This window comes from Thamnophis elegans, chromosome Z (assembly GCF_009769535.1).
Source record: "Thamnophis elegans isolate rThaEle1 chromosome Z, rThaEle1.pri, whole genome shotgun sequence".
Classification (NCBI taxonomy): Eukaryota; Metazoa; Chordata; class Lepidosauria; order Squamata; family Colubridae; genus Thamnophis; species Thamnophis elegans.
This window is the reverse complement of record NC_045558.1, coordinates 113,887,937-113,913,896: the sequence shown is the minus strand read 5'-3', so window position 1 is coordinate 113,913,896 and position 25,960 is coordinate 113,887,937. Positions and strand designations below refer to the sequence as shown.

At 38.2% G+C, this 25,960-nt stretch overlaps 1 pseudogene; it reads right to left on the bottom strand.

The window, feature by feature from the left end:
- Positions 1-4,778: 4,778 nt before the first annotated feature.
- On the bottom strand, positions 4,779-23,420 carry LOC116521539 (annotated as a pseudogene).
- Between the last annotated feature and the right edge of the window lie 2,540 nt (positions 23,421-25,960).

Here is a 25,960-nt window from a genome sequence, read left to right as displayed (position 1 = left end):
TACAATGGTGAGAACAAATTGCAACTTTCAAATGATTAACGAAATACTAATGGAATGTGCCAATAAATTATCTTATAATGAAATAATTTTTTTGACAATATTACATTTAGGGAAGTGTTATTCAAGCTAGTTGACACATTCATTTTATTTTCATTTGTGCTTTTTAAAATATGGTGATATCTTCTGGAAAGCACATTGCACCCTGTCCGAGACCCTGCAGACTACCTGAATTTAGAATAATAGCAAATGGCTTGAAAACTGAATCAATAGCCAGTTGTATAGTCATTTTCCTTAGATTGCTTAGATATTAAAATTCATAAATAGCTACAATTAGCTGCACAACAATACAGCACAATGTACAGGGGGTGGGTTTCAAAATTTTTACTACCTATTCTGTAGGTGTGGCCTATTTTGTGGGCATGTCTTGATGGTCACGTGACCAGGTGGGCATGGCCAACTTGTAAAATGTGGTGAAACTCATTTAACAATGCTCTTGCTTAGCAATCAAAATTTTGGGCTCAATTGTGGTCATAAGTTCTCTTTCTTTTTCTTTCTTTCTTTCTTTCTTTCTTTCTTTCTTTCTTTCTTTCTTTCTTTCTTTCTTTCTTTCTTTCTTTCTTTCTTTCTTTCCTTCTTTCTTTCCTTCTTTCCTTCTTTCCTTCCTTCCTTCCTACCTCCCTCACTCTCTCTTTCTTTCTTGTGTGTCTCTCTCTCCCTCTTTCTTTCTTTCTTTCTTTCTCTTTCCTTCTCCCTTTCTTTCTCTCTCTTACTCTTTCTCTCTTTCTCTCCCCCCTCTGTCTTTCACACACACATCCCTTCCAGTTATATTCGTAGATATGTTCTATGAACTAAAACTGACAAACTAAGCCCAACAAATCCTATGATCATGGCCATCCATGTCTTACAAAGCAACTCACAGAGCCTCCAATGCAGCTCTGGGAGTTAACTGAATATGGTTAGTTGTCCTGTTATCTCCTGGCCACATTTTCCACCTTTTTAGCAGAGTGGCAGAGAGGGCTAATTTCATAAAGCTTTTTTTCCTTTTGTCAAAGCTCATTTTCTCTGCTGCTTGGTGGGTGACCTGGTGGGTGTCTGAAGGTGTTGGGCATGCCATGGAAGGCACACACATCTCTCTCTCACACACACACACACACACCACTTGCCGCAGCACAAGGTGCGTGTGTAAGGGGGGGCTGGATGGGACAGATCAGCTGGGAGGCTGGCATAGAAGCCTCTATTTCCCTGCTGCTCAGAGGAAGGAGGCAGGGATGCTGACTGGCACTCACCCCGTCGCCACTTTATCAGCCAGCCACCTAGCTAAGCAGGGCAGGTGGGGCTGCAGCTGCCGAGCTGCAGCTGGTGGGCTTCAGGGGCAGCAATGGTGAGCAGTAAGGGAAGCGAGCACTGGCTAGCATCCCTGTCTCCTTCCTCCACGAGCATGGCCAGGGAGAAATAAGGGAAAGAGGGAGGAGAAGCTAGCAAAAGCTCGGCTTCTTCCTCTCTCTCTCACACACACACACAATTTCTCCACACGGCAAGCAAGGCAGCTCTCAAAGAGAACAAAGCATAGGCACTTCTTCCAACAGCAGAGGCCTCTGCTCCTCTACCTTCCTTGGCTGTTTCTTTCTTTTGCTGGTATGGAGGCATGAGCAGGTCACCATTGCTACCAATCCTGTCCGGTATGCCAGATTTTCACTACCTCTTCTGGCGTATCAGACTGTACCGGGAGGAACCCACCTCTGCAATGTACAAATACTCTTAGAGATCTTTGCTGCTATTTCGTCTCCCATGGATTTCCTAAAGCAGGAGGTAAAAGAAGCAACACAATCAACAGTAGGCCTATGCCTATGTAAATCCTTGAATTGTACCTTCTGGACAAACAAGTACTATGACCACAGAACAAGTGTTCTTTTTGTTTGAGGGTTGATACTATATTACTACAGAACCAATATGCAGTATGGCTTCTACAGGGATATAAAGATTTTCAGGAATTTATATGTTTTTCATTATGACCTATAATTTATTTGGTTATAATTTATTTATACATTTATTTATTAAGCTTCATAAATAAGATAATAATCCTCTTCAAAAAACAACAAGGCCTGGATACTAACTAATTCATGGACACATTTATTTTAAGCTAGACTTTTTCAAGACTTTTCTGCTCAATATTTATACCACAAAACTACTTGGAAACTGCTTCTGGACTTTGTACTTGAGATGGGGGGGAAAGAAACTTTGATTTTGGGTTTTACTGATTAATAGGTTTGTTATCGTAGAAATGACTAGTTTATATTATTATGTAAAAGTAAAAAGTTGAAGTTTGATGTTATTATCTTATTCTACTGCACCAAAGGGAATTGGAGATCAATGCTTCCCCCCCCCCTTTGCTCCATGCTTTTAACTTCACTTTTTCCTCCTGTATTTTCCTATTATTTTCTTTTGTCTTTTGTATTATATATTCTAAACTAATAAATAAAATGTGAACATATTTATACCATAAAGAAAATCATAAACTATAAATGACAAAGATCAAGAAATGTAAAAGAAGGAATAATACTTGACAGAAATAAAGGAAATAGAAAGCCTTCAATGTATCCTCTCTTGTTTTAACTATCCCTTTGTTATTTTCAGTTGCAAATAGCAGGGTTTCCAAACATGATCCTTGATGCCCTCCCAATATAGACAATGAACAAACATTGTTTTTGAGCCTAACTCTTAATTATTTATGCAACTTGAATCCAATCAAGTAATCCTCAAAATCCAGGCTATATCTTTAAACAGGCCAATACCCTCTTCATTTCTCAGATTTTCAATTTTAATTGGAAAAATAATAATAATAGCCTTTATTGTCATTGTATATCAACTATACAACAAAATTGGTTTAGTCTGTACTGATGCAATCCATAACAAAAAATACAAGACAATACAATTCCCAATTTATACAAGTAATTGGGGAAAGAAAACACTAGTCATACGTTTCCATATGTACATAGAGTGATGGTGATCATGTTTAGGAGTCTGACAGCCTATGGATAGAAGCTGTTTTTAAAACCTGTTTGTCCAGCTGGCTATACTTCAATGTCTTCTGCCCAATAGTAAAAGTGAAAAGAGACACTGAGAAGGGTGTGAATCATCCCTACATATCTTTATTACGCTGCTGAAACAGTGAGACCTGGCAATGTCATCCAGTGGTGATAGAAAGCAACAAATGGTTTTTTGTACTGAATTGATCACATTGATTACAAAAAGAGCTCATTTGACCCAATTTTTACTAATATAGCAAAAACAATCCTAAGAATAGAATAGAATAGAATAAAATAGAATAGAATAGCTGGAAGGGACCTCCGATGTCTTCTAGTCCAGCCCCCTGCTCAAGCAGAAGACCTTATACCATTTCACACAAGTGGCTGTCTAGTTTCTTCTTCCCCAGTGATGAAGCATCCACAACCAATTACATCCCTGCGACCAATAAGATCACATAGATTAGGCCTCCTCCGTATACCATCGGCCAGCCAGTGTCGGCTGGCAACTACAAGGAGGAGGGCCTTCTCAGTAGTAGCCCCGACCCTTTGGAACGAGCTCCCCGTAGAGATTCGCACCCTCGCCACCGTCCAGGCCTTCCGCACAGCCTTGAAGAACTGGCTCGCCCGTCAGGCCTGGGGACAAGGATAGTTCCCCTCCCGAATGATGAATGTATGTTGTTTATTATTTTATTATATGTCTTATCTTAATGTCTGTATTTCCCCTTCCCCGATTTTATGTGAGCCGCCCTGAGTCCCCTCAGGGAAAAGGGCGGCCTACAAATATTAATAAAATCTCTAAATCTCTAAATCTCTAAACTTCTGAAGGCAAGCTGTTCCACTGGTTAAGTGTTCTCACTGTTAAGAAGTTTCTTCCTAATTCCAGGTTGCTTTTCTCCTTGATTAGTTTCCATCCATTGTTCCCTCTGGTGCTTTGGAAAATAATTTGACCCCCTCTTCTTTGTGGCATCTCCACAAATACTGGAATACTGATAGCCTGTCATCCCAGTCATTCTTTTCTTTAAAGCAGCCAAACCCAAATCCTGCAACTGTTTTTCATATGTTTTCATCTCTAGGTCTTTAACCATCTTAGCTGTTCTTCTCTGCACTTTTTCCAATGTTTCAACATCTTTTTTATAGTATAGTGACCAAAAGTGGATGCCGTATTCCTTGGTCTTACCAAGGCTTTATAAAGTGGTACTAATACCTCACATGATTTTAATTCTATGTCTCTGTTTATACAACCAAGGATTGTATTAGCTTTTTTTGGCTATTGCCATACATTGCTGGCTCATATTTAAGTGATCATCCACTAGAACAGCAAGGTCTCTCTCACAGTTAACCTTTTTGAGCCAGGGTTCAACTAATGTGCACTTGTACCTTAGACTTTTCTGCCTAAATGTAAAACTTTGCTTTTCTCCACTATGAATTCATTGTGTTGAAAAGGGCACATTTTCAAGTCTATCAAGACTTGATCTTGTCTTTTAGGGTCTTGGCTATTGCTGCCATCTTAGTGTCATCTGCAAATTTGATTTGTTTCCCTTCTATTCCCTCATCTAAGTCATTTATGAAGACATTGAAGAGTCCTGAACCTGAGATAAAAGATTGTGCTTTTATCCCACTGCTTACTGCCCTCCGTGTAGATGTAGTATTTCTCCCCCCAGCCCAAAATTCAGTTGTTAAATGAGTTGAAAACCTAAAAGAAGCGATACAAAAAGGTAGAAATATTGAAAATAGGAAATTTTTGTGCTTATATTACACAGAGTTTCTATTTATTAATTGTTTCCTGCTGTTTAGCTCTGGCCTAAAAATTATTATATAACATTTGGGGAAATATATGCAGACAAGCAGCCCAGCGCTGGAAGCCAAAATGGAGAAAACCTCCACAGCCACCATATATTTGCCTTTCGTGCTCAGGTAGGATGGAACAAAAGAGAGCCACACACTGCAGAAGATCAGCATGCTGAGTGTAAGACATTTGGTCTCATTGAAACTGCTGGGAAGATTCCTGGAGAAAAAAGCTACTGTGAAACTGGCAGTTGCCAGTAAGCCCATGTATCCCAGGACACAGTAGAACATAATATCTGAGCCTTCATTACACTGCAGTATCATTTCCTCAATTTCTGAATGGGTGTCAATATCAGGGAAAGGGGGAAATGTGAACAACCACACCATACAGATGCCTGCTTGAATCAGGGAACAAGAAAGAACAATGGAGGTGGCCAGGCCTCTTCCCACCCATTTCCTCATCCTGGATCCTGGCTTGCTGGCCATGAAAGCCAGAACCACAGTGATGGTTTTTGCCAGCACAGAAGACACGACCACTGAGAATATAATACCAAAGCTAACTTGTCAGAGGAGACATATTATATTGCCTGGTACAACAAGGAACTGCAGTGAGCAAAGGAAGCAGAGGAGGAGGGAGATGAGTAGAACATAGGAGAGATTTCGATTATTAGCCTTGACAATGGGAGTATGATGATACTTCAAAAATGTTGCCAGCACTGCAAGTGTGCAGACAGAAAAGAAAAGTACCAGAGTAACTAAACTTATTCCCAATGGTTCTTCATAGGACAAGAAAGATGTTTTCTTGAGAAGGCATGAATTTTGGTTCTTATTTGGATATTGATCTTCTGCACATTTTAGGCAATCATCCATATCTAGAATATAAATATATAAAATTATATGTTTTAAAAATATGTTTTTTATAGTCATCCTATTTTTTGTACAATTAAACAGGGTTTTTTTTTTTTAAGCAAAATTAATCCTGATATCTATCTGGATTTCTGAACATGGGTGAATATGGGAATTCTGTATAATGGGAGAAAATGTTACTATACATGATCTTATTTCATGGCACTTATTTCTCAAATTGTTTGTGCATATCTATTTATTTAGGTTTATTGTTAAATTTATCTTGAACAAGAAGCTCTATGGCATGGTATAGCAACCAAATAGGTCAAATATAGCTTTCATCAGATAATTAAGACTGCAGAAAGAACAATTGTAACTAGCCTGCCTTCCATAGTAGACCTGTATACTGAGCAGGTCAAAAGGAGGACTGAGAAAATATTTACAGATATCCTGGACATAAACTGTTTTAACTCCTCCCCTTGGAACACTGCTTTAGGGCATTACATGCCAAAACAACCAGACATAGGGATAGTTTTTTCCCCTTATGCCATCACTCTACTGAACACCTAATTCTCATAGTACTATCTAATGTTTATGATTATTTATCCATAAACTATAACTGTGACATTATTATCCTTATTATCTTCTTTACTATTCCTTATTGGTATTATGGTTTGTCACATAGTTAGCCAGATGTTCAGACTGAATTCGTATTTTTGTCTACCTATCATGTCCTTTCCAATATGTGGATATTTGATAATGTTATAAATATTGTCATAGGATGTAAGCTGTTCCAAGTAAAGCTGATTATTGCAACTGATTGATGATGAATTTGTCAATGCTTATGGTGTCCTAGTAGTGCTTCAGATATTTTGGGATTGTACCCGAACCATCTATTACAATTGGTACTACCTTTGCTTGCTTTTACCACAATCATTCTACGTATTTCTATTTGCAGGTTTTTGTATTTTGTTATCTGCTCCAGTTCTTTCTCTTTTATTCTGCTGTCTCCCACTACTGCCACATTCAATCTCAAGACTTTATTGTCTTTCTTATCGACCATCATTAGGTTTGGGGTTGTATGTGATGTGTGCCTGTCTATTCTACATTCTAAAGTCCCAAAGCAAATTAGCTTTCTCATTTTTTATGACTTTTTCTACTCTGTGCCCAAGTTCTTGCTTTCAGAACTGTTCTTGCTTGCAGGCAAATGATATTTCTTGCAGTGCAGTACTGTTGCTGCTTTATCATGATGTTGCTTGTAGTGAATCTGGGCTATGTTCCTGCAGTAGCTAAACAGTTGGTCTACTGTTTCTTCATTTTCTTTGGGTGGCACATACCGTTTCTTGCTGTCTTCATGATTCTGGCTGTGTATGCATTTGTTCTTAAACATACAAAGCTTGGTCTTGTACAGCCAGAATTAGATACGCTGTCTCTTTCTTCAACATTCCTGATCTTAGCCATTGCCAGGTTGTGTTATCTGCTTTCCCTGTTATTTTTTAAGGTACTGGCCATGTAATACTTTGTATTACCTTGCCTCCTTTCTCTTCTTTGTGTGATCTTTCTTATAGGCCAATTTGATTTCTCCAATGTTCACTATGTCTTCCTGATATACAGTACATGTCTTTCAAATATTCAAAATATTCAAATATTTTTCTAATGCCCCCTTTTCTTCTTCTGATGTACTTGCAACATTCCATGCCCACTTATTTGCCTTGGTAGGTAGAATCTGTCAACATTGTTGCATGGATGAAGGTAATTTATTGTCATTATTTTTCTGGTATTCCTATCCATTGCTTTTTGTTCCGTTTGAATTCAGTCTACTATTCCAGCTATGTATCTAATGAATGAAATTGCCCAGATGTTGATTACCTTGATGATATTTCCTCAACTGAGTTTGGATTTAAAATTTTCTTCACTCTCTTGATGTATTCATTTCTAACTTTTTTATTGACTTCATTGTGCTCGATGTTGTCAGCTTAAAGGATTCCAGGTGTTTATAGTGATCATCTTCATCCACATTCTTAATATTATTTCCATAAGCCATCTTGATTCTGTCAATTTTCACTATTTTTCTATGTTTCATGGCAAGCATGGCACATTTGTCCAGTCCAAACTCTATTGCAATATCTTGGCTGAATATATATGGACAGTGTGGAGCAGTGATTCTATTTCAGATGGTGTTTTTCCATATACCTTCAAATCATTCATGTAAAGAAGAAATAGCCTTGTAGATGTTTTAATGTTTGATATCATGCCCTGAGTTATTCAGTATTGTTGACAAAGGAATCAGTGCCATGACAAACTATAGTGGTGATAGAGAATCTCCTTGGACGATTCCTCTCTTAATTCCTCTCTCCAGTTCTTTCACTATTGACCATAACCATGTATTTCATTGTGACATTGATCTTTTCACAAAGCTTCTGATGTTTCTACTGGTTTCTGTTGTTTCTAGATACTTGATTATCCAATCATGTGGCAGGGAGTCCAATGCCTTCATATAATCTATCCATGTATCATGGTTCCAAATAATGCTCCCAATCAATTCAAGACATGCTACATTACATTCAAGTTAGTCTACCATTTCTTGCAATTTTTCAGAATTATCTTGTCAATTAGAAGTTGATCTTTTGTCTCTCTGCTGTTTATTTGTTTGTTTTTGTTTTTTTCTTTATAGAATTTATTTGTAAATTGGCCAGTTTCCTTTATACTTTGGTGGTAATTGATTATTTTAAGTAGACGCTGTTGGATTGTATCAGCTACAATACCAGTTATTAATCCGAAAGCCATTGGTAAGCAGATAATTGTCCTGTACTTGCCTGGTACTTCTTTTTTTATTCTTATCCACTTCCTTTATCCTATATTCTTGTTGTATTTCTTTCTTTCTTATTGTATTTCTTTCTTTCTCTCATATCTGCTCGCAGAACTTGTTTCTTCCTTGTCATGCCTGATTCATTTCAATCACTCCACTGATGGCTTGATTAGATTGAAATTGGAGATTCTGCCTATAATTTGAGATTTGTATTTGCTGATAATCTTGGCTAGAGCTTTTTTTTTCTTTATTATTTCCATGCTTCCTTGATCTTCCTTGTTTCTAAGGATAGATTAGGTGTTCTTTGGATTTCTTGTTCACTGACCTCTTTTCTTTCATATACTTTAGTTTGCTTACATTTGATCTCAGTTTGTGATCTTCCAGTATGATGTTCCATTTGATGGTTCACTGTTTGGGTTTTTTTCTTCTTTGTTGATTTTGCACGCCACATGTTTCATTATAACTACAGTTGTGTTGTACATTAGTTGATTTGTTTCTTGCAGTAAGCTGGTGCTTATATCTGATTTCTTTGATCAATTGTTGCAATTCTGCTTGCATTTATAATACAAAATACTTTATTTCATATTATAAATGGATGTTGATCAGTTAGCTTCTGTTCTGTTGTTTTTGACACTAGATGTTATTTTTTTTCAGAATGGTGCATTTGTTTCAAATATCCTCTTCTTGTTGGACATGATCTGTAATAACAGATCATTATTTCTTTGTTTTCAATCACTGTATATTTGTGATGGGTTAAAACCTTCCTTCCAATAATTTGGCCGCTGCTGGCCCTGGTTGCTTACTCAACAGTGCTGAGTCCAGGCTTCCGGGGGAGGAGTCTGCCGTCGCTGGTGGCTCAAAGGAACTGCCCTCAGAGTTCTGGTCTGTATATCTAAAAAATCTATAGATATCTCTCCTTTCAGGCAAGAAAGGGGCAGAGAGGAACTCAGTCGTTAGAATCTCTTTGTAGTTCACAGCCTTTTGTTTTTCGCTGTGAACGGAGAAGAGGTTCAACAAAAGCTGAGTTTTTTTTTTACTCCAGCCAGATCTTCTCAGCTGTTTTTTTCAGCTCAAGGCAGGTCATGTCCCCCCCTCAGGACAAATCTAAGCTATTTAAAATCGATTCGAGCAGCGACCATTCCTGAGAACCTTTTTGTTTATTATTATTCAAAATACCAGCTTCAATTTTACAAAAAACTCCTTTGTTTAACTGCTTTTCAAAATGGCGATTTTATAGCTTTCGCAGTTGATATATGATATATTTAATCAGCCCTGTTTTCCTGAAGACCTCTCTTTATTAATTGCCAAAGTTTACTGAAAGTATTTTATTTTAAATCAAGGTGCCCAGAGACTTTATCTGTTCTCTTTTTTTTCTTTTATAAAGGCTCCTAAGTCAAAGCAATCTAAGCATTTTTTTAATAATACATCCCAAGTAATCGCTATAAAGCCACAGTCTTTGCCTTCTATGCCCCCTACTGGAGATTTGTTAATGAAAGAATTTCTTTTTGAAACTCTTAGAGAATTTAGAGAGGAAATGAAGCAATTTATTTCGGAATTATGTGATAAACTTGATGCCAAGATTGCTCAAACAAAGGAGGATACCATCGGGGTTATAACTGTGATGACAGATTATATTGCAGGAATGGAGGATAAACTGGAACTTTTGGAAGAAGCCAATTCTAATCTGACATCTAAAATTGAAATGTTGCAACAGGAAGTTGAAAAGGCAGAGAGACAACTTGTTATGACAAACTATAAAAAGACTGCGTTTGCAATAAGAGTTAGGGGTTTGCGTGAAAACGAACAGGAGAATTTGAAGCAGACCTTTTTTGAGGCTTTCAGTCGTTTGGTGGGAAGTCCGGAACTCAACTTTGATTGGCAGATCCAAAAAATTTACCGCCATAATTCGTGGACAGCGAAACAGAGACAGCTTCCGAGAGATATAATTATATATTTTGCCACAAAAGAATCCAGAAACACGATACTACAAGAGTTTTACAATAACAGGCTGCGAATTGATGGATAGGACTTGATCGTTTTTAAAGAAATACCACCCCAAATGTTAAGAGCCAGGAGAGACTATGTTTTCCTAACTAAAGAGCTCAGAAATAATCAAATACAGTACAGATGGGAGGTGCCATTTGGTATTACAGTTATACTTGATGATCAAAAACATCGCCTCAATTCAGTTTGTGAAGCTCGAGACTTTTACTACAAGATCCTAAAGGCGGGACTTCCTGAATTACCCGGACTTGGAGAAAGACAAGGAGAAGTAGAAGAGAAACAACCAAACACACAACTACAAGGCGGGAGGTATCGTTTTTCCCCTCCGGAAGGGCAGAAGAGCAGAGAACAAGGATTTAGTTATGCTTCCAAAATATTTGCTTAATTTTAACCTGAATAATACATTGTGACTCTGTCTTGTATAAAATGGTATAGTGGTATACCGATGAAGAGACATTAAGGCTGAAAGAAATGATGCTGATTTCCTGGGAAAATATACTGTATGGGACTTGAAAAAGACTTGATGGATAATTTTGAATTTTTACATAAGTTGTTTATGTTTTATTCTCTAGGGTGAGGAGGGCGGAGATTGTGATGCTTTTGGATTGTGGTTTAGGTTGAATGGAGTTGGGAAGGGTGGTGCAGACGGGAGGGTAGTGAAGGTTTAATTAGAGCTTATTTTGAGCCAGAAAGTATGTTGATTTTTATAGAAATTCTTATTTGAATATAATGTTTGGAAGGAGATACTCAGGGAGTTTGAAGGAAGGCGGAGCAAATATGAGAGGAGTACGGATGATGATAAAATATATATATGGACACGGGTATAGGCAGGATGAGAGGAGTTGGAATGGAAACCAAGAGAAATATGTGAGGTGTTTAAATTGCTTTATAGAGAAGAAGGTAAAAGGGACAAATTAAAGGTACGCATATTTAGATAAAGAGATAAGGCCCCTAGCTAGAGTAGAATTTTATTTGATTAACTCACTTGGTTTCAACATAGTTTGAAATCCTGCAAGTAATAAATTAATTGAGATTAGGAATGATGCACACCGCTTAATAGCAATAGCAATAGCAGTAGACTTATATACCGCTTCATAGGGCTTTCAGCCCTCTCTAAGCGGTTTACAGAGAGTCAGCATATTGCCCCCAACAATCTGGGTCCTCATTTTACCCACCTCGGAAGGATGGAAGGCTGAGTCAACCCTGAGCCGGTGAGATTTGAACCGCTGAACTGCTGATCTAGCAGTAGCCTGGAGTGCTGCATTTAACCACTGCGCCACCTTGGCTCTTATTAAGTTTTAATAATGATGGGAAGCTGAGCTTAAGGTAGAGAGTTTATTGATTTTTCTCTTTTTTTTCTTTTTTTGAGTTTTTTTTATTTTATTATTCCTTTCTTTTTTCCTTTATTTTTTATTTTTTAATTTCTAATCTAATTGGTTTTAATATACTCCAGACTGTGCTTGATAAAGAGTTATGTCAGGAATGGGACCTGGGAAGTCGGATGGGGGCTAGGGAGGGGGGTTCACAGGGGGGAGGGTGGGAGGGTGGAAATATAGAATCAATTTTCAAAACAATGAATGCACTTGTATACTGTTGCTCTTTTTTCTTTCTTTTTCTCTTTTCCTTTTATTTTCCTTTTTTTTATTTTTCTTATAATTTTAGTGTAAATTACAAAATGAATAGATTAATGAATAGTAGAAATACACCGAAGTGAGGAGTAGAGGGAAAGAAGAGGGAGGAGTCAAGAGGGAGTGAGAGGGGAATGTAAGGAGGGTGAGATGGAGGGAAGGGGAGAAAGGAATGTCTGAGGGGGAGGGGAAGTAGAAGAGGGGAATGCTGGAGGGGAGAAATGAAAGTTGGAGGGGGAGAAGAAAGGGTGTATGGAGGATAGAAGTGTTATGAGTTGTGTTTATTGCTTACTTAATTGCACAGTATTTAAGTGATTGTATAAAAATGAAAATGAAAATGAAATAAAACAGTTTTCAATGAAAAAAAAACAGTGCTGAGTCCAATCCTGGGTCCATTTTTCACCAGATGTCCAATAACTCCAATATCTAATGCAATCTTTGTTAATCCAGGTGACAACTAAGCTAGCATGGATTTTTGTAATTTATGTCTCACCATATTTTTTATGGGACAAACAGTCTTTGTCTAACTGCTATAATGACCAGTATGATTGAACCTCTGGCATAGCTCTCATCTTCTTCAAAGAATACAAGCCCCACCAACACATCAAAGTAGTATTTCACTGGGGCCACTTATTATGACTATGATTATGACTATAACTTTGACTATGGCTATGATGATGATGACAATGGCCAATGGCGATGATGATGATGATGATGATGATGATGATGATGATGATGATGATGATGTTTTGAATGTACCTTGAAAGTTTCTGTACTGGAGACAAATTTTTATGTGTCTAGCCACACTTTGCCAAATATTCTATTCTATTCTATTCTATTCTATTCTATTCTATTCTATTCTATTCTACTCTACTCTACTCTACTCTACTCTACTCTACTCTACTCTACTCTACTCTACTCTACTCTACTCTACTCCACTCCACTCCACTCCACTCCACTCCACTCCACTCTACTCTATTCCACTCTATTCTATTCTATTCTATTTTACTCTATTCTTTATTCCTTGGCACAACATCTAATAATAAAAATAAATATAAAAGCACTGTTTTCCCATCAGATAATTTATATTTAGCATTCTTTAATTTTTATATTTCTGCATGAAAATATCAAAGTCTCTTACCCTCCTGATCTGACATTTTCCCTTTGGGACAGGGAAGGCAATCATAGCAGCAAAATGGCTTCTCCTCCTGCTTTCTCCTGAAATAACCACGAAGGCAGCTCTCAGTACAGAGGGAAACAGGTAAGGTCTACCCAATAAATGAAAGAAGGAAAATGTTCAATCACATATTTGGATAGTTTTTATATTTAAAAAACATGGTTGACTGGCATTATGCACAATTGAAAGGATTTGGGACTTTTCCATCACCTTCATTATCAAAACTATTCAAGATTGAATTCTTTTTTACTTACTACTTACTATTATATTGGTAACATTGTTTCTTCCAAACTGGAAAATATGTTAGGATTAGGCCATTGCCCATTGCTGAAATTATTTCAGTGGGATTCAACATTGAAAATGAACATAGAAAATGGAATGTCATAGTGTATGTCATTAAATGTGCAATAAACTTTGAATACAACATAATGCTTGATCAATTGGTCAATAAGTGGATAAGGTCCTCAATGCAGTCAGTCAGTTAGAACCTTGTGTCTCCTAGTAGGTGAACTAGCAATAGCAATAATATTTAAACCCATACTCGTCTTCATATTTCATATGTGAAATGTTAGCGAAATAAAATTATACATTTATGTTTATGTGTGTGTGTGTGTGTGTGTGTGTGTGTGTGTGTGTGTGTTGCATTTGTGCTGATAAATAAATAAAGGGAGACTAGTATAGATCTATTTCAAGCTATTTAGCTCTCATCAGCTAGCCATACCCTTACCGGGATTTGAACCTGTGCTGTATTACATATTAAGCAGTTGTGTTAACCACTAAGGTTTAAGGTTTATTGCATTTATATGCCACCCTATTCCCGGAGGGACTCAGGGCAGCTAACAAACCCAAAAGGGGGGGGGGGTAAAAGGTAATTGGCAGCAGGCAGTCTCTCAAGTACCCAGGTCCAATACCATGAAGGGCTTTATAAGTGACAACTAGCACCTTGAAGCATATTCGGAGACCAATAGGTAGCCAGTGCAGCTCGCAGAGGATAGGTGTAACGTGGGTGTACCGAAGTGCACCCACAATCGCTCGGCCGGCTGCATTCTGGACGAGCTGAAGTCTCCGAATGCTCTTCAAGGGCTGCCCCATGTAGAACGCATTGCAGTAGTCCAGTCTTGAGGTCACAAGGGCATGAATGACTGTTGTGAGTGCCTCCCAGTTCAGGTAGGGATGCAATTGATGCACCAGACGAACCTGGGCAAATGCCCCCCTGGTCACAGCCGACAAATGATGTTCTAAGGTCAGCTGTGGATCCAGGAGGACTCCCAAATTGGAAACGCCTCTGAGGGGCGTAAAATTTTACCCCCCAGCCTGAGCGATGGAATACTTAGCCAATTTTGGGGAGGGAAACACACAAGCCACTTGGTCTTGTCAGGATTGAGTGCAAGCTTGTTTACCCCTATCCAGACCCTAACAGCCTCCAGGCACTGACACATCATGTCAATCGCTTCACTGAGTTGGCACGGGGCGGACAGATACAACTGGGTATCGTCTGCATACTGGTGATATTTTATCCCGTGCCGCCGAATGATCTCACCCAACGGCTTCATGTAGATGTTAAACAGGAGGGGGGACAGGACTGAACCCTGTGGCACCCCGTATTTCAGGGGCATAGGGGTCAACCTCTGCCCCCCAACCAAAACTGACTGCGACCTGTCCGAGAGGTAGGAGGAGAACCACCGAAGAACGGTTCCTCCCACCCCCACCTCCCATAACCGCCGCAAAAGGATACCATGGTCGATGGTATCGAAGGCCGCTGAGAGGTCAAGAAGCACTAGGACGGAGGCATGACCTCCGTCCCTGGCTCTCCAGAGATCATCGGTCAGTGCGACCAAAGCAGTTTCCGTGCTAAGCCACAAGGTTCTCCTCCTTTATCAGCTGAGCCACAGAAATAGGTATGTATTTAGTGTCACAACCCCTGGTATGCCCAAATATGGGAGGAAGCAAACTGCTTCCTTTTCGGCGAGGTCTCACTCGCCATCTTCAGGCTGGGTTTGGGGCTTAAAGCGTGGTCGGAGCTGCCGTCTTTCTATAAATCTTGGTGGGTGTGTATGGAGTGCTGGCTTTGTTTCAGTAAGTGGAATGATTGGTTGTGTGGTTGTATCATAATTGGTAGATTGGTGCTGATTGGTGGTGGCTTCACCAGAACCAAATGCCTAGCTGACAAAGACCACCTGAAAACTGATTACACACTCTCACAAACGTATTAAACTCCAACGGATTCCAAAGAAAAACAATTACCAACCTAATCCAAAGGGAGACTCCCCCCAAAAACTGAGACACAGAACAGCACAATGGCATCACCCTCCACCCTTACATCAAAGGCACCACAGATAAAATCAGCAAATTTTCCACAAACACAATATCAAGACAGCCTTCAACACTGACCAAAAAAATAGCCAACAACTTAAGAAACCTCAAAGACAAAATCCAGCTAGAAAACCAAGGAGTCTACGAAATACTCTGCAAAATCTGTCCTGCAACATACATAGGACAAACAAACAGGAGAATAAATGCACGCATCACAGAACACATCACATATATGTAATGTGTATATACTGTGCATTACAATTTTGTGTCTGAGTGTGACTTCTAGTCACTGTTAACTATTAACAAGAATTTTCTTGCAAAAGTCCTCTTTCTGGGTTGAGAAAAAATAATTGGCTCAACATTACCAAGTTGGCTTTGTGCCTAAGATAGGAATCAAACTTATGGCATTACCACTAAACTAAACTGGCTAATTCATAGATAAATATTTCTGTTTTTTTTTTTTCAGAAATGTTGATTTCTAATCTTGATGATAATTCCTTCTAGTATTTGATATACTGTTTATGTTAAACTCACTGGATATTATCTCTTAGAATATTATCCCAATCACGTCAAATAAAATAAACTTCATTTGAAACCTACTTGATTGAAAGTGCTAGGCCAGGTGACGGCTTCCTCATGAATGCTGAACATTTTGTCTTCTGCAGCCCAGGGATCCAGCTTCCCAACTTTCACTTGATGGAAGGACTGGTTGGGGAAGGTGATCCAGTTTTCAATATCCAGTCCTGTAATCAATTTTCCATACTTATCAAATGAAATTTCATCCCCAGCACTGTTGTTAAATAAGACCCTTTTTAAAAAGTAGTGAAGCTGAATATGAAAAAAATGGTTAATGTATAAAATTAGATGACTATCTCAATCTTTTTACAGGAAAAATTTAAATCTAGTGTTCATATAAAAAATGGTTATTTGTGGTCCTTCATCGAAAATCACTCTCTTATAGTCTACTAACATTTGAGTGGTGCAGTGGCCTAGTGGTGGAGCTCTCATCTCACAATCAGAAAGTTGTGAGTTCTGTTGTCTCACAATCAGGAGGCAGTTATTTCTCTCTCTGGGTACAATGTGAAACTATCTGCTGTGAACTCTACATGGGAGACAGGAAGGGTATCTGACTAGTAAACACTGAGCTCCATTCAGTTGTCCCAACTCAGCCCCAATTTTAGGGATCGCCAGGTCATTAAAAGACAAAAAATACTTTACTAACTTTCAATAATTAAAAGAGTCCAGTTCAAGAAATCCATACATAATTCAATATCAAAAAAAATATATCTTACTGTTAAAATATTTGATTTAATAAATGTGCTAAAGGTTGCATTATTTTTTGCAAGAACTTTAAGAAGTTTCTGCCTTGTTTGGGAGACAAACTTATCAGGCAACATCAGATCATTTAATATCTAATGTAACTTGTGAAACTAAGCAGTTTGCAAAAGAAAGAGGCAAGATTGGACTTATTTTTCAAAATGTCAATATTATCTTTCTCTAAAAGCTAAAAAGGCGGCCATTCCTGCATATTGTTAAAGTCAATATGCTTGTTTTCTGTGTCAAAGGCAATGCCAACAAATGCCATTTTGGGTCAACAATTTTTTTTTTAATCTTGAATGACCAACTAGAAACTTCAGTTCTTCCAGTTCATACACTGATTAAAAGTTTTCCATTATATTAACTATTTTAGGTACATATAGTTATTGACCTAAATGCTTTTCAGTAAGTTTCTCAAAAGAAGGGTTCAACTTGAGCTAGCTATTCTTGTCCCTTTTAACAGAAATAAAACTTATTAAAGGAAACAGTTTCTGTATGTGTGTATGTATGTGTATGTGTGTCAATGAGGCATATATCTTAAATAGCTATATTATATCAGGAAAATAACTAAACAATAAATGAGCTCATAAGTTCAAGGATTGAAGTACATTGAGACTACCTATTCTACAAAAGAGAAAAAATGGATAAAGAAGAAACTATAAAATATTATGAACTTTCCATCCTTATGGACGGTGAGGACCACCTGTACTAACTTTCCACCTATATCTCACTACAGTTAGTAATCATGAGTTTGTGAAATACTGGATTGCCAGTGCAATTCAAATTTCATTTCCAATATATCTGATTACAGAATTACCTGCCATGGCTGGAGATCCTGAAGACTGAATTTTTTGCCACTCATACTTCTATGATATCGGCCCAACTTCATGGCATGTAAAGCATGTGCCACAGCATACACTGCATTGTATATACGGTAACTATGACTGGTCATCCTCATTTCAAAAAATGCCCCAGGAAGGCTGTCCAGTTTCTCCTTCCCAGTGCAGATACCCTCCATTTCTCCATTCCCAGATGGATTGGGAAATACACAGCTAAATGCTTGCTCCCACACATCTTTGAGGAAACCATCCTCTTTGGCTGAAAAATGGTTTCTTGTCTGGAGAAAATGTTGGAATCCTGTTATTTCATTTGAGTTAGTTGCAAAAGTCAGAGCACCATGGAGGACTTGGATATCCCAGTACCTCTGGAAAAACAATGAAGCAACACTCTCTTCGAAAGCTGCAATCCACACCTTACCTTTTGGCTTTGTAGAAACCATATCCATTTCAGGTAGATATAACAACCATCTTAAATTTAAAAAATGAACATCATTGACCATAACAACATTTGCATTGCTGTTAGCAAAACGATGAAATATTTCAATAAGCCATTCCAAACCATCAACAAAATTGGTCAAATATATTGAACTGAAATATTCTGCAAAAGCAATGCAGATTCTATGAGAAGCAAACATCAAAGAAACTAGGTGATCAAATTTTCTTCCAGCGTGTCCTTTACCAAATATTCCAACCCAAGTCCATTTGAAGTGCAAAAGTAGTTGAACAATCCCCCTGTTATACAGTTCTCCATCAGGAAGCATGTGGTAATAGAAAGGGCTTTCATTTGAAGTAAAGCTAGTTGAAAACTATGGAAAAATATATTGATAGAAAAAATAAATGGGGGAAATATAGCTGACAGATGAAAATGTGTATTCTCTGTATATTAAGAGTTCTGAAATATCTCAGCATATGCTTTCACACAATTTGTTTGCACTAGATGACACACACACAAACAAATACACAAATAAACACACATAAACATTCACACACATATTTATATATACATATACACACGCATACATACACATACATACAGTATGTGGTCAACTGTGGTCAGTAAGTGAGGATGACCCATAGAAAGAAAAAACGCTACCTATGTCTCTCATGACCCGTCAAAACCACGTTCCACAAAAGCGCGGTCGACGAAATCGCGTATGTGACGTCATCACAGCGCGACAAAAAAGATCGAAAAATTGAAATAAAAATTAAATTACAGCAAGCCGATTCACATAAAGGTAAGCATTAGGTTAAGGGTTAGGGTTAGGGTTAGGGTTAGGGTTAGGTTAAGGTTTAGGGTTAGGTTTAGAGCGTTAGCGTTACGTTTAGCGTTAGCTTAAGGGTTAGCGTTAGGTTTTTTTTTAGGTTAAGGGTTAGGTTTAGGGTTAGGTTAAGGGTTAGGTTTAGGGTTAGGTTTAGGGTCAGGTTTGGGGGGGGTTAGGGTAAGGTTTTTGCTTTATTTTTACATTTTTCGATCTTTTTTGTCGCGCTGTGATGACGTCACATACGCGCTTTCGTCGACCCCGATTTTGTCGTCCGCGGTTTTGTGGTGGAACCATGTCTCTTTGAGCACCTGAATGAAAGGCAATAAATAAAAATAATAATAGTGTGTATTTGTGTGTGACAGAGAGAGAGTGTAAAATTCAAAACTATTGTATAGATTTTCTCGGCACATTAACTCACATGTAAATTTTAAATGACTGTTAAAGGTTAATATTTGAAACTCAAATATATTCACATCAAATTGTAAAATTCAACTTGTAATATATGAAATACGTTTTCTTTAATATGCTACATAAAGAAATGTACATGAATCTTAGGTATAGACAAGCAAAAAAGTAAGTACACCTTCTTTGAAATCTATGGTTTTATATATCAGGACATAATAAAAATCATTTGGTCCTTAGCAGTTCTTAAAAGTAGGCAAATATAACCTTAGATGTAAATACAACAATACATGAGATGTTACCTCATGTCATCATTTATTTTACAAAAAGAAAAGCAAAATGGAGAAGTCCTGTGTGAAAAACTAAGCATACCTTATCATTCAATTGCTTGTAGAACCACCTTTAGCAGCAATAACTTGAAGTAACCATTTTCTGTATGAATTTATCAAACTCTCACATCATTGTAAAGGAATTTTGGCCCTCTATTCTTTACAACATTGCTTCAGTTCAATGGGGTTGTGGGCATTTGTTTATGCACAATGGTATTGAGTGCTGCCACAGCAATTCAATTGGGTTGAGATCTAGACTTTGACTGGGCCATTGCAACACATTGATTCTTTTCTTTTTTAGCCATTCTGTTTGTGGGTTTGCTGTTAGCCTTTTGAATGACCCAATGCTGACCAATCTTTAGTTGTAATACCTTTAGTTGTAACCGTTAGTTGTAAGACTGATGGCCTCACATTTGACTCTAGAATACTTTGGTATACAAAGAAATCCATGGTTGATTCAATGACTGCAAGGTGCCAAGATTCTGTGTCTGAGAAATGCCTTCAGTAAGGCATCTGATGGATTTGTGTCTGGCTGACCAACCACACTCAATGAGTAGTTCTCAATGGAACTGTATCTACATGGAGGGATGAATGCAGTAAGATACCCCCAAGACTTTGTCTTAGGACCAGTCCTCTTCAATACCTTCATCAATGAAGATGAGGAGATAGATGGAGAACTCATCAAATTTGCAGGCAATACCAAGCTGGCAGGAATAGCCAACACTTCAGAAAATAGGCCTAAGGTACAGAAAGATCTTTATAGACTTGAACATTGGGCAATATCTAACAAAATGAAATTCAATGGTGAAGAAAGTAAGGGTCTATATTTAGAGAAGAAAAACCAAATGGAAGGTGTAGTATAGATGATACCTGGTAATCATGAGAGGGATCTTGAAGTGGACAATTACTTAAACAGGAGCCAACAGTGTGCTGTTGTTGATTTTAAAAAGCCAACAGAATTCTAGGATGCATTAATAGAGGGATAGAATCAAGATCACATTTAATTTTAATAGTCCTTTATAATGCCTTGATAAAACCATATTTGGAATATAGCATCCAGCTTTGGTTGCCACAATGTAAAAAAAAGATGTTCAGAGTGTAGAAAGAGTGCAGAAAAGAGCAACAAAGATGAGTATGTGACTGGAGGATAAAACATATAAAGAATGATTGCTGGAATTGGGTATGCCTAGTTTTAAAAAAGAGGGACTAAGGATGACTTGATAGTGTTCCAGTATCTCAGGGGTTGCCATAAAGGAGGAGTCAACCTATTCTCCAAAGCACCTGAAGACAGGATGAGAAGCAAGAAATGAAAACTAATCAAGGAGAGAAGCAAACTAGAACTAATTTTTCTGAAGTTAGAACAATTAATCAGTGGAAAAAGCTGCCTCCAGAAGTTGTGAATGCTCCAACACTGGAAGTTTTAAAGAAGAGATTGGACAACCATTGTCTAAAATGGTATAGAGCATGGATGTCAAACCTGCTCGTGTCATGTGATATATTGATACGTATCACATTTTTTTTTGCCTTTGTGGAGCTGGGGTGGGCATGGCCTGCATGTGATACATTGTGCCCATGGGCTGCCAGTTTGACACCCCGGTATAGAGTTTCCTGCCTGAGCAGAAGGATGGAGTAGAAGATCTCCAAGGTTCCTTCCAATTCTATTATTCTGGTATACTTGATAAGCAGCATCTGGCTGCTACTTAGCCTCTTCATAGCAATGGAAATAATAAGGGTGTACTTAGTTTTCCACACCTGGCTTTGCCATTTTGGCTATCTTTTTGTAAAATAAATGATATGGCATATAATATGTAATGTGTTGTTGATCAACTGAGATTTTATTTACCTACTTTTAAGGACTGCTAAGGAACAGATCGTATTTACTATGTCCTGATATGTAAAACCATAGAATTCAAAGAATGTGTACATACTTTTTCACATGACCATATATCTTAAGATCTTACAGTCTAACACATATGAAAGGCTGTACCCAATTCATCTTACCTGTGGAACTTTATAAGTATCTAAAATATCCATGTAAAACATTCCTTGATCAATATTCCCAATAACTGATATAGCTTTGTTCAGGATGCCACACTTGTAATTGGGAAATAATTTGTTCTGACTGGAGAAAATTTCCACTTTGGCTTGAAAGTCAGCATCCTCATATCTATCATAGATATTGTAGCTCAACGTTATATTTGGTAAGATCTGGATATCTTCATTGATCTTCTTCACAGCAAATATCATGGCCAAGTTATGCTGATAATATTTACTTAGAACTCTGCAATTGGAATTAAATGCTGTATCAAAATGAAATTCTACAGCTATAAAGTACAGTGAAACTAAACCCAATTAAAAAAGTTTTGCAAACCAATAATCACTCTTTCATGTTAAATGATTAATAGTTCAAATTCCATCAATAATCTATAAATCATAGTCACTGTTTCATAATGATTAACGTATACTTATTATTTGGTATAAATATCATGGAGATATTTTTGAAGGGAATAATCCCAGAGGTTTTTTTTCTTTGCTATTTTAAGCAATTCTATATGAAATTGACCAGAATCATTAACAAGCATTTAACATAGATACTAGCATTGCATAACTGATAGTAAAATTGAATTAAGTTCTTTTTCTTACAAATGTGGAGGCTTCATTTTAACGTGAGTGCAAAAAATGGCGAAATTTAGAATTTAACCTGCCTTCAACAAGATTTTTGAAGGTACAACAAGGTACATATAACATTGAAGCACAAATAATAAATAATAGCACTACAAATGCTTCTTAAATTATGCATTAAATTGTAGCTTTTTTGTTACATTAACAAAAAATTCAAATCTCTCTGAATATTAGAATCTGTTACAATAGAACGAAACTTACAAACATTTTTTTTCTATTAAAACAATAGATCTATCAAAATTGCTGGTACTGATGTTATGTTTATGACCTTCATAATCTTAGAGGAAGTATCAGTTGTAATGGAGAAATGAGGAGGAAAATAATTAAGATGAATAAGAAAGAGGGGTTTTTTTTTAAAAAAAAAAAATCAATAAGTGAATATTATTCCTGTTCATATTCATATTATTCCTGGAGCAAAATATAAAGTATGCTCTCTCTGACTGAACAGCATTACTCTTTTAATTCAACACAATTTCACATCTTTAGCAGAGTCAGTTTTAGAGATTAATGTTGTAATTCTCATCCCAAAAGAAGGTATTAGATGGTCAACCGATAAAGGAATCTCTGTCTTGTCAGCCTCTTCTGAGGTATTTGATGTTTGGGTAGTTTTTTCCTAACTTGATTTAAGATACATAGGTCTTTGCTGTTGATTTCTTTCAGAAAGTACAAGAAAATAATGTTTAAGCTGAAAAATATCATCTCATTTAATTCAGCTAGGAGAAATCATTTTTAATCACAGTAGATACTGTAATTATTTATTGAATAAGCATAGTAAAGACTTTTATCTAAATTAACATAGACTTTTGAAAGAAAATAATGTCTTACAGAGTTTTACTAACAAGAGTATGATGGGGATCTTCCTTAAAGCTTTCTGCATCAGTAGTTGTGAACACAAACTTAGTAATGCCACCAATGATCAGGTCACCAGGTTGGAAATATTTGTGAACAATTGGAACAGGATCTTGAAAGCTGCATTTTATTGCTTGAGTCTTGTAAGCCATATGTGGCAGTAACAATAGGAGAAGAAGCAGTGTCATCGTAATAAATGCTAGTCCCAGTTTTCCACATAATGCTTAAGAGTTGCCAAAATTGGAGTCATTGATCTAAAAATTGGGCTAGCTTGAACCCTATTCCTCATACGACTTCCATTCTCTTCTGAATCTTAGAATACAAATAGTTATGAAAGATCATTTTGATTGATCTTCCTGCCCCTATATTTTACTTATTTAATAGTCCATCAGCATTTAATTTCTCTTTTTTCCAACAATAATAATTTGTGAATCAGGAGTTTGAATAAGAGCAAAGTTAATTATATTTCTTTTGATAATTATAGTGGGAAGAGAAAATTACAGCCTTCACATGAAATAGTAAGTATGGAAAGAGACAATAAGTTATCCTGTAATGGAGAGAAAGTGTGTGAGTTAAGGGGAAGTTAAATGTGACAAAGGTGAAGAAATTCATGTTGCTCTCAAACACAATAGGGCACCATTTTTTCACCCCTCCCCCCCAAAATCCAGATAATTCAAAGGCATGAATTTCGCACCTCTTCACACATCTTTAGAACAAAACAGAGGTGGTTTTTACCAGTTCGCACCAGTTTGGGCAAACTAGTAATGATAATTTGGCCTGGGTGACATAACCAGCAGCAACGCAGGCTGGCCACACCCCTGAAACAGTACCCCAGTCTCTGCTACCATTGCTGGCATGGTTTTTATTAGCTTTTCATGGTCTTTGAGCATGCGCAGAACAATTTACAGTGAACTGCACTTGCATAAGCAATGCACATCAGGCACACACATGATGTCAATAAAGTTTAGGTGGTGGAATATTGTCTTCTTTATTTAATGGCAAGAAAAGTTAACTGCCTGGATAGCCATGGTGGCACAGTGGTTAGAATGCAGCATTGTGGACTAATTCTGCTGACTGCTGGCTGCCAGGAATTCAGCAGTTCGAGTCTCATCAGCTCAAGGTTGATTCAGCCTTCTATCTGTTGTGGCCCAGCAGTGGCCGGCTGAGCTGTTGGTGGAATCTGACAGCGATGAACACTATGGTACTGCCCTGGAGGCTTAGGAAGACTCTGGGGGGTGTTCGGAGTCAGAGAAGGGACTAGAGAGGTCTGTTGGCCACTAGGTGGCGTCTAAGTCAGGGAGCAGTGAGGAGGAACAGAGGGAGGTTATCCCTGACATACGGATGTGGAGGGGCAGATAGGAGGAGGTAGCAGCCATGGAAACAGTCTTGCAGAAGGAACTAGGACTAATTGGCCCCTCCCAGGGAGCTTATAGGTGGGGCGATGGGAGGGGAATTTTGCAGGAAACATCAGTTCAAAGTTTGAAGAAGTCCGTGAGTTCTGTGAGTCTTGTTTTTCATAGAAATAATTTTTCTGGGCTCCTAGAAAGGGGTGGCTTATCTCCCTCCTTAGTGGTGGCAGATGGCCAAGCCGGCATCAGTATAATTTAGAGGCCTGGGACAGAACAGTATATTTCCTGCCTTTTAAAGTAGATTTACATATAATCTGAAATGGAGCAGCTTCATGCCAGAAATGCCCACTCATGCAAAAAGCAGGCTTTGCTGGCTGCCCAGGTAGATCAGCTCAAGTTCACACTGCTCCACCCCCACCTCAGAGGAAATGCACGGTCGTAGTGCCTGATAAATTCAATGGCAACCAAACAATGTTTCCAGTTTTTTGGGGACAATGCCAGCTGTTTATCAGCTTGAGAGCAGAGGATTTCCCCACTGACCGAGATAAAATGGGGTTTATGATTAGCCTGCTCTCCGGCTCCACAGCTCATTGGGTTACCCCACTGTTGGTCCAGGCTAGCCCTTTGCTGGATGACTTCAGGGGGTTCTGTGACTACCTCAGGTTAATGTACAAGAACCCCATTAAAACAGAGATGGCTACCAGACATCTGAAGATTCTGAAGCAGGGCCAGGGCCTTTCAAGAATACATCAATGAGTTTAGGCTACTTAGTCAGGATTCGGCTTGGAATGTGGCAGCCCTCATGGACACATTTCAGGATGGGTTGTCAGAAGAATTGTAGGATGAGCTGGTGCAGGTGGATAGGCCACCGACGTTCAACACACTGGCCCATCTGTGTCTTTGGATTTATGTTCGGTTGCAGAGGTGGAGAATTCGCCACACGTCCCAGGACAACAGGGTGGTTCTGGCCATGCATGAGACTCCAACTCCATGGGAGGAGCCCATGAAATTAGGTGCAGCCAAACCCCGCTCGTTGATTATGGAGAAAGACAGACAGCGCTTAGGGGGGTTGTGTTTTTATTGTGGGGAACCTGGGCACATGGCAGCCTTTTGCCCCAATAAGAGACGAGGGGCATGGACTTCCGGGGCGGGACCTTGCTGTTGGCGGTGGCTTAATTGAGCTGCCCCCAGGTTTCTAGTCGCGTTATCTGCCTAAATACCTGGTAGATATCTCATTCTTCAGGCAAAGAAGAGTGAGAGAGAGATCCAGCTGGTAAGAGCTTTCTTTGAAGTTTGCAGCTTTTTTTTTTTTTGCTGCGAACAGAAGGGGGAGGCCAACCAAG